General features: G+C 39.3%; 1 pseudogene; it reads right to left on the reverse strand.

Annotated features, from left to right (window-relative positions):
- Positions 1-2,296: 2,296 nt before the first annotated feature.
- Positions 2,297-2,751, reverse strand: LOC119525950 (annotated as a pseudogene).
- Between the last annotated feature and the right edge of the window lie 10,450 nt (positions 2,752-13,201).

The raw sequence follows: 13,201 nt of genomic DNA on the forward strand, positions 1-13,201 counted from the left end.
CCTGAGATTGTGGGTCACTTCTGGAGTTAGCCCTGCTGAGAACATGCTTTGAGTACAACTGTGCATAGCAATCTAAGCAACACATGCCTTTGAGAGAAACCTCTGAACACCATTTTTCAGGTGCTAACCAGTCAGTCTTATGTCTTAAATGTAGTCACATGGTCTCCTTCATTATTTCTCAGGCTTTCCTCTGGGTAAGACATTAGCTTCACACTAAAAGTAGATAATACCATTTCATGTATTATCCATGTATTATAGAAGTATCTCTCTTTAGTTTCTAATTCATCTTTTTTGATATGGAGGTAAGTCTCTCAGGTCTGAAATTCTTCGAGTCATCTATTGAGTCCTTATAAACAGAAGTTTTCACGTTTGGAAAAGACTAGTCCCTCAGTATAGTGATTATGTTTAACAGCAGGCTGGCATGCATTTTGGCCAAGAATTTACTAAATTTACTTTTATTTCCTTCCAAATTTTTCAGTAGATACCTTCTAGTTCTGGTAATTTATCTATTTTATATTGTCATTTTGGCTTAGAACAATTTTATTATTGACCATCGCTTGACCCAGTTCTACCAGCTTGTACATTTTTTGGGGACGGTGGAAAATCTCTTAGGTATTCATCTCTCTATAGATTGATGCTAGCAATATTGCCAGTTTGCCACCCATTTCTCTAAAATATCTTTCCACAATCACTAAGAAAACACTTTGAATTTCTCACTAGTTTTTTTCTTTTCCCTTTGGTATTTTTAAAAACTCTTTTTCTTGATTTTGTTATTTCTGCCAAAACTTTTTCAAAGTTTTTATCAGCCCTTATGTTTTGTTTATACATAACCTGCCATACTTTATAGGCTTTCCTATACCTTATCACCAAGACATGTACTCTGAAACACGCCTCCCTTCCTTTGGAAACTGGATTATTTCAGTTAGTGTCAGGACCAAGGTTTGGTTGGCACTGAGAACAGCCAGATCATAGAAGTTCAGAGTTAAAGGGTCATGTCTGAGAGGTGAGATGCTTTTGCCAAGGCATAGCAGGCATATCTGGAATGTCACAACAGGACAGACAGTTTGGGGTGAAGGGGTGGGGGGCTATATCAGAAAACTGTGGCAGCCCAGCAGCTAGCCATGGGTAGGAGTCTAAGCAAGTAAGTGGTGAGTGCCCAGCCTAGAAGAAAGTCTGATATTAATGGAAGGAATCCCAGTTGTAGGACTTCTAGGAAAAAGCGAGGCAGGACCACAACACCAGAAGAATCTGATCAGAATCTTACAGAGTTACTAGTCTGGATGGGAAAGAAGGCAGGAAAGGTATGGTCACTAGAATTGGGTCATAACGTTTTAGTTGCACAACAAGCAGTCTTCCTCAATGTGAAGCATCCAAGCTAATTGCATAGGGTTTTTAAAATTTCCCCTGATTAGAAAGAGACAGAACTTGAACCTTTGGGGTCAAAGTGAGTTTTCAGATATGGCCTAAGGTATTTTAAGTCTGGCATATTAAGACAGGTATGGGAAATAGGGCCATGTGGTCACTGAACATATTTGATTGGGAGATGGAGATGATTGTTAGCATTTTCAGTCTTTGGCATATATTTGTCTTCAATTTTAAATTTTATATGTTTAAAGACTCTCCAGATTTCTGGGTTATTGATGTTTTTATTACTTTCAATTTTTTCCCTCTAATGTCCACATTTTTTTACTCTTTTATTCTAAAACTGAGTATCTGTGTGATAAATTTTGTAGGTGTCCTATCTCCCACTATAACATTAAATTAAGTTGTCATGTGTTTATTATTACATATTAGCACATTCATGGTCACTTCCACATTCACTGGTCAGAACCATTTTTTAAATTAAAGACCAAACTTTAATATTTCAAGGGTGTCTCGATGAGTTACTAGTAGGGTTACAGAGGCTTCTATTCATGCCACCACAGTGAGAATCATGATTTCTGAAAGTTAAAGCTTTTTACCTCTTTGGCTACATAAAAACAGCATATTAAAAGCATATTACAAAGTGCAACCAAGAAGGCATTTAGCAGAGCAAAACAAGTTCCTAGAGCCTAAAACAGCAGGCTGATTGTCCCAAGAGTGCAGAGAAATTCCTGGAGTTCACTGTCCCAGAAAATATAGCTGCTTCAGTCAAAAGGAGGTCCAGATATAGGTTTTGATTGATTCCTATTACAAAAAAATTTAAAAAACAAAAACAAAACAAAACAGGTTCAGATTTCCCAGTTGGATCTGGCACTTAAGAGAAATTTTGGCTTACTCCACACATGTAGGCTGAGGAAAAGGCAAGCAGGGAGACTTAGCTAGTGATTCTGACCCTGGACTGACATCTCTGCACCCGAGCTCTGAGCTCCTCCGGCAGGACAGCCTGGAATTGCTCCTGCACCAGCATTTCCACCATCTGCTTCTTTGTGTGAAGGTCAGGTTTCAGCCACTGTCTTGCAAGTTCCTGGAGATGTCTTAGGAGATCTCTTGGCTCAGCTGACTCTTCGTAGTGGAACTGCCTGAACCTCTGCTGGGAGGCTGCAAGATTGGGGGGATTCCTTTGGAGGATGAACTCAGGTCCTTGAGTGCACCTTCATGGAGACTTTCTGGTGGGAGCCCAGCAGGCTGTAATGGAATCTGGACCTGAGGAGCCAGTATTAGGACTACTTCTGGCTTCCCAGCCATCATTGCATCAGGTAGTGACCTCATTTGAATACTCTTGACTTCTTCCCTACTTCCTTGTTTCTCTGTGTATCCTTCACTCTCCATTCTGGAACTCTGTGCCTCCCTGAATAATTCAGTAATAATACAACCAGCACTGGACTCCAGAAAAGGAATACCCCTCCCAGAAAAGAGTTTTGTAATGCAGAACCAGAAGCCACACCTCTCTGCCTGGAAGTTGGGTGTGGAAGGGACCAAGTTTAATATAGTTTATTTTTATTTGTCATTTATTTTAGAACTGCATAATCTGGAAACAGACCTTTGAACTATCAAAACATCTTTCTTCAACTCTTATTAAGGTAATGAAAATACCTGTATATTTTTAAAGTCCCTTAAAATGCATTTAATAATTTTAGTAGTCATTTTAATGGTCAATAAGATCCAAATAGTCATTCCCCACCAGTCTTGATCTATAGGTCAAAACTAAAGCCAGAAAAATGTGGATAACAAAGAACCAGCATGCTGAGAACTTCCTCACAGAGACTGAGAAGGAGAAACTATGTACATGCTGGTATATACCCTAAAAACTTATTTATAAAACAAAAACAGCACCTCCTAGTCTTTGGGTTTGCTAAAGCTGCCAGAATGCAACATACCGGAAATGGATTGGCTTTTGCAATGGGGATTTATTAGGTTACAAATTTACAGTTCTAAGATCATGAAAATGTCCCAATTAAGGCATCAAGAGGCAGATACCTTCTCTGAGGAAAGGCCAATGACATTCAGGTTTCCTCTGTCACATAAGAAGGCACATGGCAACGTCTGCTGGTCCTTCTCTTCTGGGTTCTGGTTTCAAAATGGCTTTCTCTGTGGGTGTTTTCTTTCTCACTTCAAAATGTCTCTGCCTTTTATCCTATCATAGAGGACTCCAGCAAGGGAATTAAGACTCACCTTGAATGGGGTAGGTCAGATCTCCATGGAGACATCCTGATCAAAAGGACCCACCCACAATAGATCTGCCCCCATAAGATTGGATTAAAAGAACATAGGCTTTTCTGGGGTACGTTACAGATTCAAACAAGCACACCCACCAAGGATTTTCCAGGATTTTTTTTTCTCTAACTAATTAGTTCTTTCTAAATTTTCTCAGTCTTCTGGATTAGATGATGTTAAAAGATCAATATTTCTTAAAACTATGCTAGTCTTGTGTGTGTATGGCATTCCTACCCATTAAAAGCTTTGATCCCTCTTAGAGGGTAGTCTATTACTTTACACTATTCTTATAGACAATATCCCTCTTTATAGTCAATGTGTTCATTAAGTCGGACACAAAATCATTCTCTACCAAATGGTCTACTTTATCTGCTTCCTCTTTTAGGATTCTAGCAATGGGCTAGAAGCATTGATGTTGTCTGTCTTGATTTTATTCCTTGCCATGTGTGTGATGTCCTGCTGGATGAAACAGTTTTGTTTTTCTTCTTCTATACATTTCTAAGCAAGTCTAGGGCTTCCTGCCTATTTGCTCTAATGGGCTTTTTTTCTACCTAACTCTCCAACTTCTCTGTACTCCTGATGCTCTTCTGTCACTCTGTGAACAACCAGATTAGAACAGCAGCTTAATGAGGGCTTATATCCTAATCATCTATTACATGTTCTCCCTTCCCCACCTAGATTTTGAACTGCTTGAGGACAGGATCCATGTCATATTCATTTTTTTGTATCTCCAATTTCCTGTACACAGCAGGCACTCAATACAATTTTCTTACAGTGAATCAAAATAAAGAGGAGAGTTTTGACAAGGATGTAGGGGAATGTAGGCATCACTCTTGGAAACTAGATTGTTTCCATTGCTGCGTTTCAGAAAAGAGGTGATCTGAGAGGGTAGTGAATGGTTTTGGTCAAGAGGAGATTCTATCTAAATAGGAATCTAGTAAATTAACGGATGAAATAAAATTTTTCCTAGTTGCATTTGAAGAGCACATGTAGCAGATTCATGGATTGCATCAAGCCCTGGACAAACTGAAACTTTTAAGGCCTTTTTGTTTTAAGTATTTTTTGTTTCATCCTCCTATTTTCTCTATCTCCTAAAGTTCTCAGCATTCTGGCTCTTTATATATATTTCTCAGCTTCAGTTTTGACCTGAAGATGAGACTGGTGGGGAAAAAATATTTGGATCTTATTGACCACAACTGTTCAGACAGAGCCAAGATTATGACTAGTTGGGGGAAAGTTCATCCATGAATAACAGTGGCACTGTGGGACTAGATTTTAGCCTACAGTTGGTAAATTAATTTTCTTTAGGAAAATCTATGGCATAAAAGAGACTGATACCTAAATTGTAAGCTAATGTAATTGTTGGGGGACACAGTCCACCATGGGCTCCAAGCATTCCTTCACATCTTTGCTGGGTGTGTCAAGCCTTGCAAGGCCTAACTGTCCTCTGACTCTGAACAGTTTCTGTAGCTAGTCACATAGGCAGTTGAATAGGTCAAGACCACCACAGTATGGGACAACTGCTTGCTCTATAGAGGGGAATGGAGAGGGGATTGGGTGGTTATCCTTGCTTCAAAATGTGTTGAAACCTTGGCCCAGAGGCTTCAGCTGTGGTACATCTGCCTGTGAAGACTCCATCTGGCTCACAGCATCTTCCTATGGGACTGGGAGGCAAGGAAACCAGTACTACCAGACATAATCCTGCTGTTTGCTAGACTGTGAGTAAGAAACTTTTTTGCTCTGATCATTGAGTCCCATTGTCTAGTTTTATTACCTATGGAGATGTGGTAAGCCAACCTGCTTACTTGCATTTTCATCTCCTCTGGAGTCATGATACAATTTGCCATCCTCTGTGGGGTGGGATTATTCAATGACAGTAATGGATGCCTTTTTTTTTAATTTGACCTGATTTTTTTTTAATTCAGTTTTATTGAGATATATTCAGGTACCATACAGTCACCCATGGTGTACAATCAGCTGTTCAAATTACCATCTTATAGTTGTGCATTCATCACCCCAATCTATTTTTTTAATTTTAAAATTTTTTATTAAGATTGTTCACATGCCATACAATTATCCAAAGATCCAAAGTGTACAATCAATCAATTGCCCCTGATTACATCATACAGGTGTGCATCTATCACCAGAATTAATTTTTTTTCAATTTTTAGAACATTTTCATTACTCCAGAAAAGAAATACAGACAAAAAAAGGAAACTCAAATCCTCCCATACCCCTAACTACCCCACCTCCACTGTTGACTCATAGCATTGGAGTAGTAAATTTGTTACTGTTGATGAAAGAACGTTAAAATACTACTAGCTGTAATTAGTTTGCAATAGGTAGAGTTTTCCCTATATGCCCCTCTATTATTTTTTTAAAGTTTCAGAATAGTGTTTAATTTTCAGATATTTATAGTCATCTTATTTGATATCACAAAATAGTGGCTGTGTTACAAATTTTACATATAAGGATATTGTTGCACTATTCTCACCATACATAGGTTGCAAAATAAATCTGAATACAGATCAATACTTCCCCTTCTTCCTCCTTTGTATATTTACAGCCATGCCTATGCATAACCCTTGCTATTCAAATTATTTTTGTCTGAACCAAGGAACTAAATGATTGAGATAATTTTGTTTTGTTTATAAGAATTCTCACTGTAAACTATGCAAGCTTAGGGATCAGAGAGGAAATAGATTGTTTTTTCCAAACCCTCTATCTGAACTCAGAGGCTAAAATGGTTTGGTATTTTCCATTAACTATGCAATAAATAGCAAATCTTAGGTCCACAATTAATGTTCTTTTGTTTCAGTATATGAAATAGAAGTTAATAGTTGCCACTTAAATTTAAGGTTCAGTGACTACCATAACAGATGTCTCTCCATATATAAATAGACATTTTCACCAATACTGCTCCCTATATGCCTTTGCTCTATACATTCCATGCCTATTCACAGACAATGGCATCTCATCTACACCAACCAATAAAACACAATTGAGAATACACATTTTTTAAAATGTTTAAGAGTATTCCTTTGGGTTTTCAAAAGAACTCTATATTTTCAGACTTAAATTTAATAGTTTTTAATTATTTGTAGTCTAATTCGTGTTTTATCAGTTAGGAAACTAAGAGTCATTTCACAAGTTAAGTGAAATGACCACATTTACAACCAGCAAGTCAGAAAAGTGAGGCAAGTATCTTCATCTTCTGACTTCTAGTGTTTCAGAAAGAATGCCATACCGTAAACCTGAGTTATCCATTTGAAACAGAGTGAAAGAAATGGTAGCATGGAATAGGATGTGATACCAAGTATGTTTTTTCCTTCATAATGTCACCATTCTGCAATGTCTGTTTATTCCTCTCTGAAATACGGAATTAAAAATAATTTAATATAAAGTTGTGTCTTATGATGACTATGATGATAATAAAGCCAAACTTATATTCAGTGGTCACTATATGGCTTAAAAAATGCATCTTCATCTAATATTATGGAACCTTTCTCCATCTCTCTCTTTCCTTTCTTTGTTTCTCTGTCAGTAGGGCCCCTTTTAATATCTCAAATAGGGCAGATATTTTATTAGCAAAATCTCTCAGCATTTGTTTGTCTGAGAAAAATTTAAGCTCTCCCTCAAATCTGAAGGAGAGCTTTGCTGGATAAAGAATCTTGGTTGGAAATTTTTCTCTCTCAGAATTTTAAATATGTCATGCCACTGCCTTCTCATCTATGTGGTGGCCACTGAGTAGTCACTACTTAGTCTTATGCTGTTTCCTTTGTATGTGGTGAATTGCTTTTCTCTTGCTGCTTTCAGAACTTGCTCCTTCTCTTCAGTATTTGACAGTCTGATCAGAATATGTCTTGGAGTGGGTTTATTTGGATTTATTCTATTTGGAGTTCACTGGGCATTTATGCTTTGTGTATTTATATTGTGTAGAAGGCTTGGGAAGTTTTCCCCAACAATTTCTTTGAATACTCTTTCTAGACCTTTACCCTTCTCTTCCCCTTCTGGGACACCAATGAGTCTTATATTTGGATGTTTTATTTTATCTATCATATCCCTGAGGTCCATTTCAATTTTTTCAATTTTTTCCCCATTCTTTCTTTTGTTCTTTCATTTTCTGTTTTGTCGTACTCCAGGTTGCTGATTAATTCTTCAGCTTCCTCTAGTCGTGTACTATGAGTATACAGAATTTTTTCAATTTGGTCAACAGTCTATTTTATTTTCATAAGATTGCCTATTTTTTTATTTACTCTTTATGCTTTTCTAGGGTCTTCTTCATGTCCTTTATATTCTGTGCCATGGTCTCGTTGTTTGTCTTTAGTTCTTTGATTAATTGCTCCAAGTACTGCATCACCTCTGATCTTTTGAATTGGGTGTTTGGGTTTGGGTTATCCATATCATCTGGTTTTTTCAAATGCTTTAAAATTTTCTGTAGTTTTTGGCCTCTTGGCATTTGCTTAACTTGATAGGGTTCTTTTAGGATATGAAGGATTATTCAGGCACCAATCTCTAATTTGTCAGATTTACAGCTTGGTTGCATACACTTTCTCTAACTAACCAGCAGATGGCATCTGTGAGTCACCTATTCCCTTCAAGTCAGTTTTCCCCAACTTTGTCTTTGTTGTGTGTGGGGGTCTGATTCCTGTGGGGTCCAACTGGTGCACCAGGTTTGGGTTTGTTGTAGGTGCTGTCCACCCTGAATGTGGGGTGTGTGTCTGAGTGGTTAGGGAGTGAGGGCAGCTTTAACAGTCAAAGCTCCCAGGTGTTCCTGGAGATTTAAGTTTGTTCCAAGAGTCTAAACCTTCAGTTCGGTCTCACCACAGGTTGTCGCTGCCACTAACCCACAGCCCTTGGTATTGGCGTATGGTTCCTGGGTTTCTGAGTGGGTCTTTTTCCAAGCCATGCCCTTCTAAGGCCTCTGCTGAGGGAAGGCTCTGCTACGTCACAAGTGCATGCTGACCCTCAAGGTAAGTTCTGGACTGCAGGGCCATGTAGGGTGTTCCCAGTCTGCTGAAAGGATGGCTGAATGGGGCATATTAATTTCCCCCTTTTGCACCGCTCTGCCTTCCTAGCTCCAGGACAATAGCTTCAGGTTCATGAAAGTTTGTTGTCTACTCCAGATAGAGTAGCATGTGTATGCATTGTTGGAAACATTTCCCATTTCACTGGTTTTTTTGGCACAGCTCTGGGCTGTAGCATGAGCACTGGGCAGGAGCGTTTCCAGCCCACCAGGAAGATGGCTATAAGGGGTGTGGTTTTTTCCCCTTATGGCTAACCTCTGCCTGCCTCACTCTGAGACAATGGTTACCATTGTTACAATTGATGAAACATTATTAAAATTGTACTGTACCTAGTACATTTTCTTTTCACTTTTGTAACAAAGCCCTTTGATGAACAACAAATTTTAGTTTTCAGGAGTTCCCATTTATCTACTTTTTCTTTCATTGCCTATGTCTTGAGTGTAAAGTATAAGAAAACATTCCCTATCATAAGATCTTGAAAATGCTTCCCTACATTTCCTTCTGAGAGTTTTATAGTCCTGGTTCTTATAATTAGGTGTTTGATACATTCGAAGTACATTTTTCTATATGGAATGTGTTAGGGGTCCTCTTTCATTCTTTTGCACATGTATACCTGGTACTCCCAACACCCTTGAAGATACTATTCTCAGTTTAGTGGACTTGCCAACTTTGTCAGAAATCAAGTGGCCAGATATGTCAACATAGTGACATAAACATCTACTGAAAACTTCTCTCCAGAGATTTGATGAAAAGATAATTCTGAATTGTGAATTCTGAATTGTTTGAAACTCTGGAAGAGGATATAGACAGGAGAAGTAACTGGCAGATGCCGAATTGAAGAAAGAGAAGAAATATCAGATAGGAATTGTGATAGTTAGGTTCATGTATCAACTTGGCCAGGTAATGGTACCCAGCTGTCTGTTCAAGTAAGCACTGGACTGACTGTTGCTGTGAGGATGTCTGTGGCTGGTGAATAAATCAGAAAGCTGGTTTATTAAATCATCAGTCAATTGGCTGCAGCTGTGACTGATTACATCAATTAAGGGTGTGTATTCCACAATGAGAGAATGCAGTTGGCTGGATTTAATCCAATCTGTTGAAGACTTTTAAGCAAGACAGAGGACCTTCACTTCTTTGGCTGACCAGCAAAGCATTTCCTGAGGAGTTGGTCGAAGTTGCCAGTTCATTTCCTGAGGAGTTCATCGAACACATTCATCAAGGTTGCCAGTTTGTTTCCTGAGGAATTCATTGAACATCTTCATTGGAGTTGCTGGTTTTCTGCCTGCCCTATGGAATTTTGACTTGTGCATACCCACAGTTGCATGACACACTTTTATAAATCTTATAATTATAGATATCTCTCATTGATTCTGTTTCCCTAGAGAACCCTAACCAATACAGGAATCTTCTGTCCTAGACTAGCTGGTCTTCTCCCCTCCCCCTCACTCACTCTCCATATGGGAAAGGCACAGAATCAGCAGATGGGACCCCTCCCACCAGGAGCAGATTTTAAACTGTTTGAAGACCAGGGGACAGGGAGGACATTTCAAGGTCCAGGTCAATTAAGGACAAAGAGACTGAGAAAATGTGGACAGAGACTGCATTTCCAGCCCTAGGTTTGAAAGCCCTTCCCACACCCTCAAAGGAAGCAGCAGATGGTGTCTGTTTCCTTGTCTGGGGAATGACTGGGGTATCGTGTCAGCTGAGAGAGTACTCAACCACAGATGGAGCCCCATATAGAGCCAGATTTTGGCTGGGAAAGTGAGGACATAGGAATCCCACAATTTCAGCTCACTTGTACACCTCTGTATGCACAGACAAAGTAGCCTCTGAGGTTGATTATGGTACCAAACAGAACCATCTTCTGGACAGTCTGGAAAGAGCAAGGGAAAACACAGCATCACTGGCAGCCTGCAGATTTATATTACCACACACAGTTATATTGCTGGGGTGCCCGGTGCCTTCCTGCCATCCTTGTGGCAGGCCACAGTGGGTGCCTGATTCTGGGAGAAAACAGGGTCAGAGCATATATGACAACTTGATAGTGAGAGAAACAAAAAAAAAATAGAGGTCAAAGAAAATCAACAAGAAAACCCAAGGTAAAAGAGAGAAAACCGTGAGAATAAACTAATCAAGAAAATCAGTTGCCTAGAAAGCAAAAAGTCAAGAGCCATACCAGGAAACATGAAGGTATTGCCCAGTCAAATGAACAAACTAACACCTCAACTGAGATTCAGGATTTGAAATAACTAATAGATGTTCAAACAAATCTTTGAAATTAAATCAACAAGTTGAGAGACAATGTGACAAAAGAGATGAAGGAAATAAAGAAGACACTGAGTGATCATAAGGAAGAATTTGTAAGCTTTGAAAAACAAATGCCATAACTTAAGAGAATGAAGGGCACAACAGAAGAGATGCAAAACACAATGGAGACATAAAACAGTAGACTCAGAGAGGAAGAAGAAAGGATTAGTGAGCTGGAGGACAGAACATCTGAAATTCTGCACACAAAGGAACAGATAGGGAAAAGAATGGAAAAATATGAACAAGTCCTCAGGGAACTGAATGACAACTTGAAGCACACAAAGATATGTGTCATGGGTGTCCCAAAAGGAGAAGAGAAGGGAAAAGGAGCAGAAACAATAATGAAGGAAATAATGAAAATTTCCCAACTCTTATGAAAGACATAAAATTATAGGTCCAAAAAGTGCAGTGTACCCCAAACAGAATTGATCCAAATAGACTTACTCCAATACACTTACTAATCAGATTGTCAGATGTCAAAGACAAAGAGTGAATTCCAAAAGCAGCAAGAGAAAAACAATCCATCACATACAAGGGAAGCTCCATGAGACTGTGGGTATTTATCAATAGAAACCATGGAGGCAAAAAAGGCAGTGGTATGATATATTCAAGATACTGAAAAAGAAAAACTGCCAACCAAGAATCCTAGATCCAGTAAAACTGTACTTCAAAAATGAGGGATAGAGGGGTGGAGCAAGATGGCAGACTGGTGAGGTCTAGGTTGTAGTTACTCCTCTGGGACAGTTGGTAGAGAGTCAGAAACTATGCGGACAGGACATCACAGAGGAATTTGAGATGGAACAAATTCACACAACACTCACAAATGTGCAGGACAGCTGAGATCAGTGAAATCTGTAAGTTCCCATGGCAGGGGCCCACCCCCTTCCCTGCCAGGCACAATCCCAAGGATGGGGGCCATTGGTGCTGGGAACCAGGAGAAGAATGAAAGCTACAACCATAGATAAACTGAAAGCAGACACCAGAAAATCTGGTAGCAGTCAGTTCAGCAGGGAGGAGATAGGGTTAGCAAAACAGCAAAAAAAATAGAAAACAAAATAAAAACAGAGACTTTTTTGGAGTCAGGTGAACATAATACAGAGAAGGGCAGGTTTCAAAATCAGACACATATGCAAATCCAGGGAGGGAGAGCCCTTGCCTGAAAAGCCAGCTTCTCTGCTTTCTTGATTGCTCCTTAATCACCCTCAATTCCTGGTCTTTTAGCATTTCAATAGCACATTAGTTCTGCAAGGACTGTAAATAGCCCATACTGGGCCCTTCCTTTTTTAAAATTTTTTTTTCTCTTTTTCTAAAACAATTATTCTAAGAAGCCTACTACAGAAAGCCTCAAAGACTTGCAATTTGGGCCCAGGCAAGAGCAGAGCTAAGGTAGCTCTGAGAGACAAAGCAATGAGTCTAGTGGTGGAGAAAATTTGCTAAACACCATAACTTCCCAGCCCTTTTGGGAACTCAGATCCCAGGGGTTGGAATTCATTAACTAGCTTCAGTCAGCCACACCCCCAACAAGGTCAGGGTCGCCATGAGAACTAATGGCTCCCCACCTCCTTACACTGGTGGTGGAACTGCAGGCTTGCAAGCATCACCTGCTGGACAGCATAGGAAAAGCACAGAGTCTAAAGACCTCACAGGAGGGTCTCATTTTCAAGGAAATTCCATACCCTCCTCCTGAGACCTGGGCCTCTCTGGACTAGGAAAACCTGACTGGGGCTGACCATATCTGAGGAGCTTACCACACAAAAAGGCTACATAGAGGCAGGGCAAGAAACAGAAAAACAAGAGGTGAAAAACTCTGATAAACTAAACAGATTCTAAGTTAAAGGTCTAGAGTAAGCTGAACTAAACAACAAAGGTTAGAGAACAAAGCCAACCAACAAGAAAATCCTAACTAAAATAGTGAAAACAAGCTCCAGAATAAACTAGTCAAGAAAGTCAGATGCCTAGAGAGCTTAAGATAATGAGCCATACTAGGAAACACAAAAATATGGGCCAGCCAAAGGAACAAACTAATAGTTCAACTGAGATACAGGAGTTGAAGCAATTATTGCTAAATCAATTCAGTGAGCTGAAGGAAGAACTAATTGGAGATGTCCAAACAAATCTAAATCTATTCAAAAATCAAGTCAATGAACTGAGGGAAGATGTAGCAAAAGAGATGAAAGATATAAGAAGGACACTGGATGTCCATAATGAAGAATTCATAAACCTGAAAAAAC

The sequence above is a fragment of the Choloepus didactylus genome, assembly GCF_015220235.1.
Source record: "Choloepus didactylus isolate mChoDid1 chromosome Y unlocalized genomic scaffold, mChoDid1.pri SUPER_Y_unloc2, whole genome shotgun sequence".
Taxonomy (NCBI): domain Eukaryota; kingdom Metazoa; phylum Chordata; class Mammalia; order Pilosa; family Megalonychidae; genus Choloepus; species Choloepus didactylus.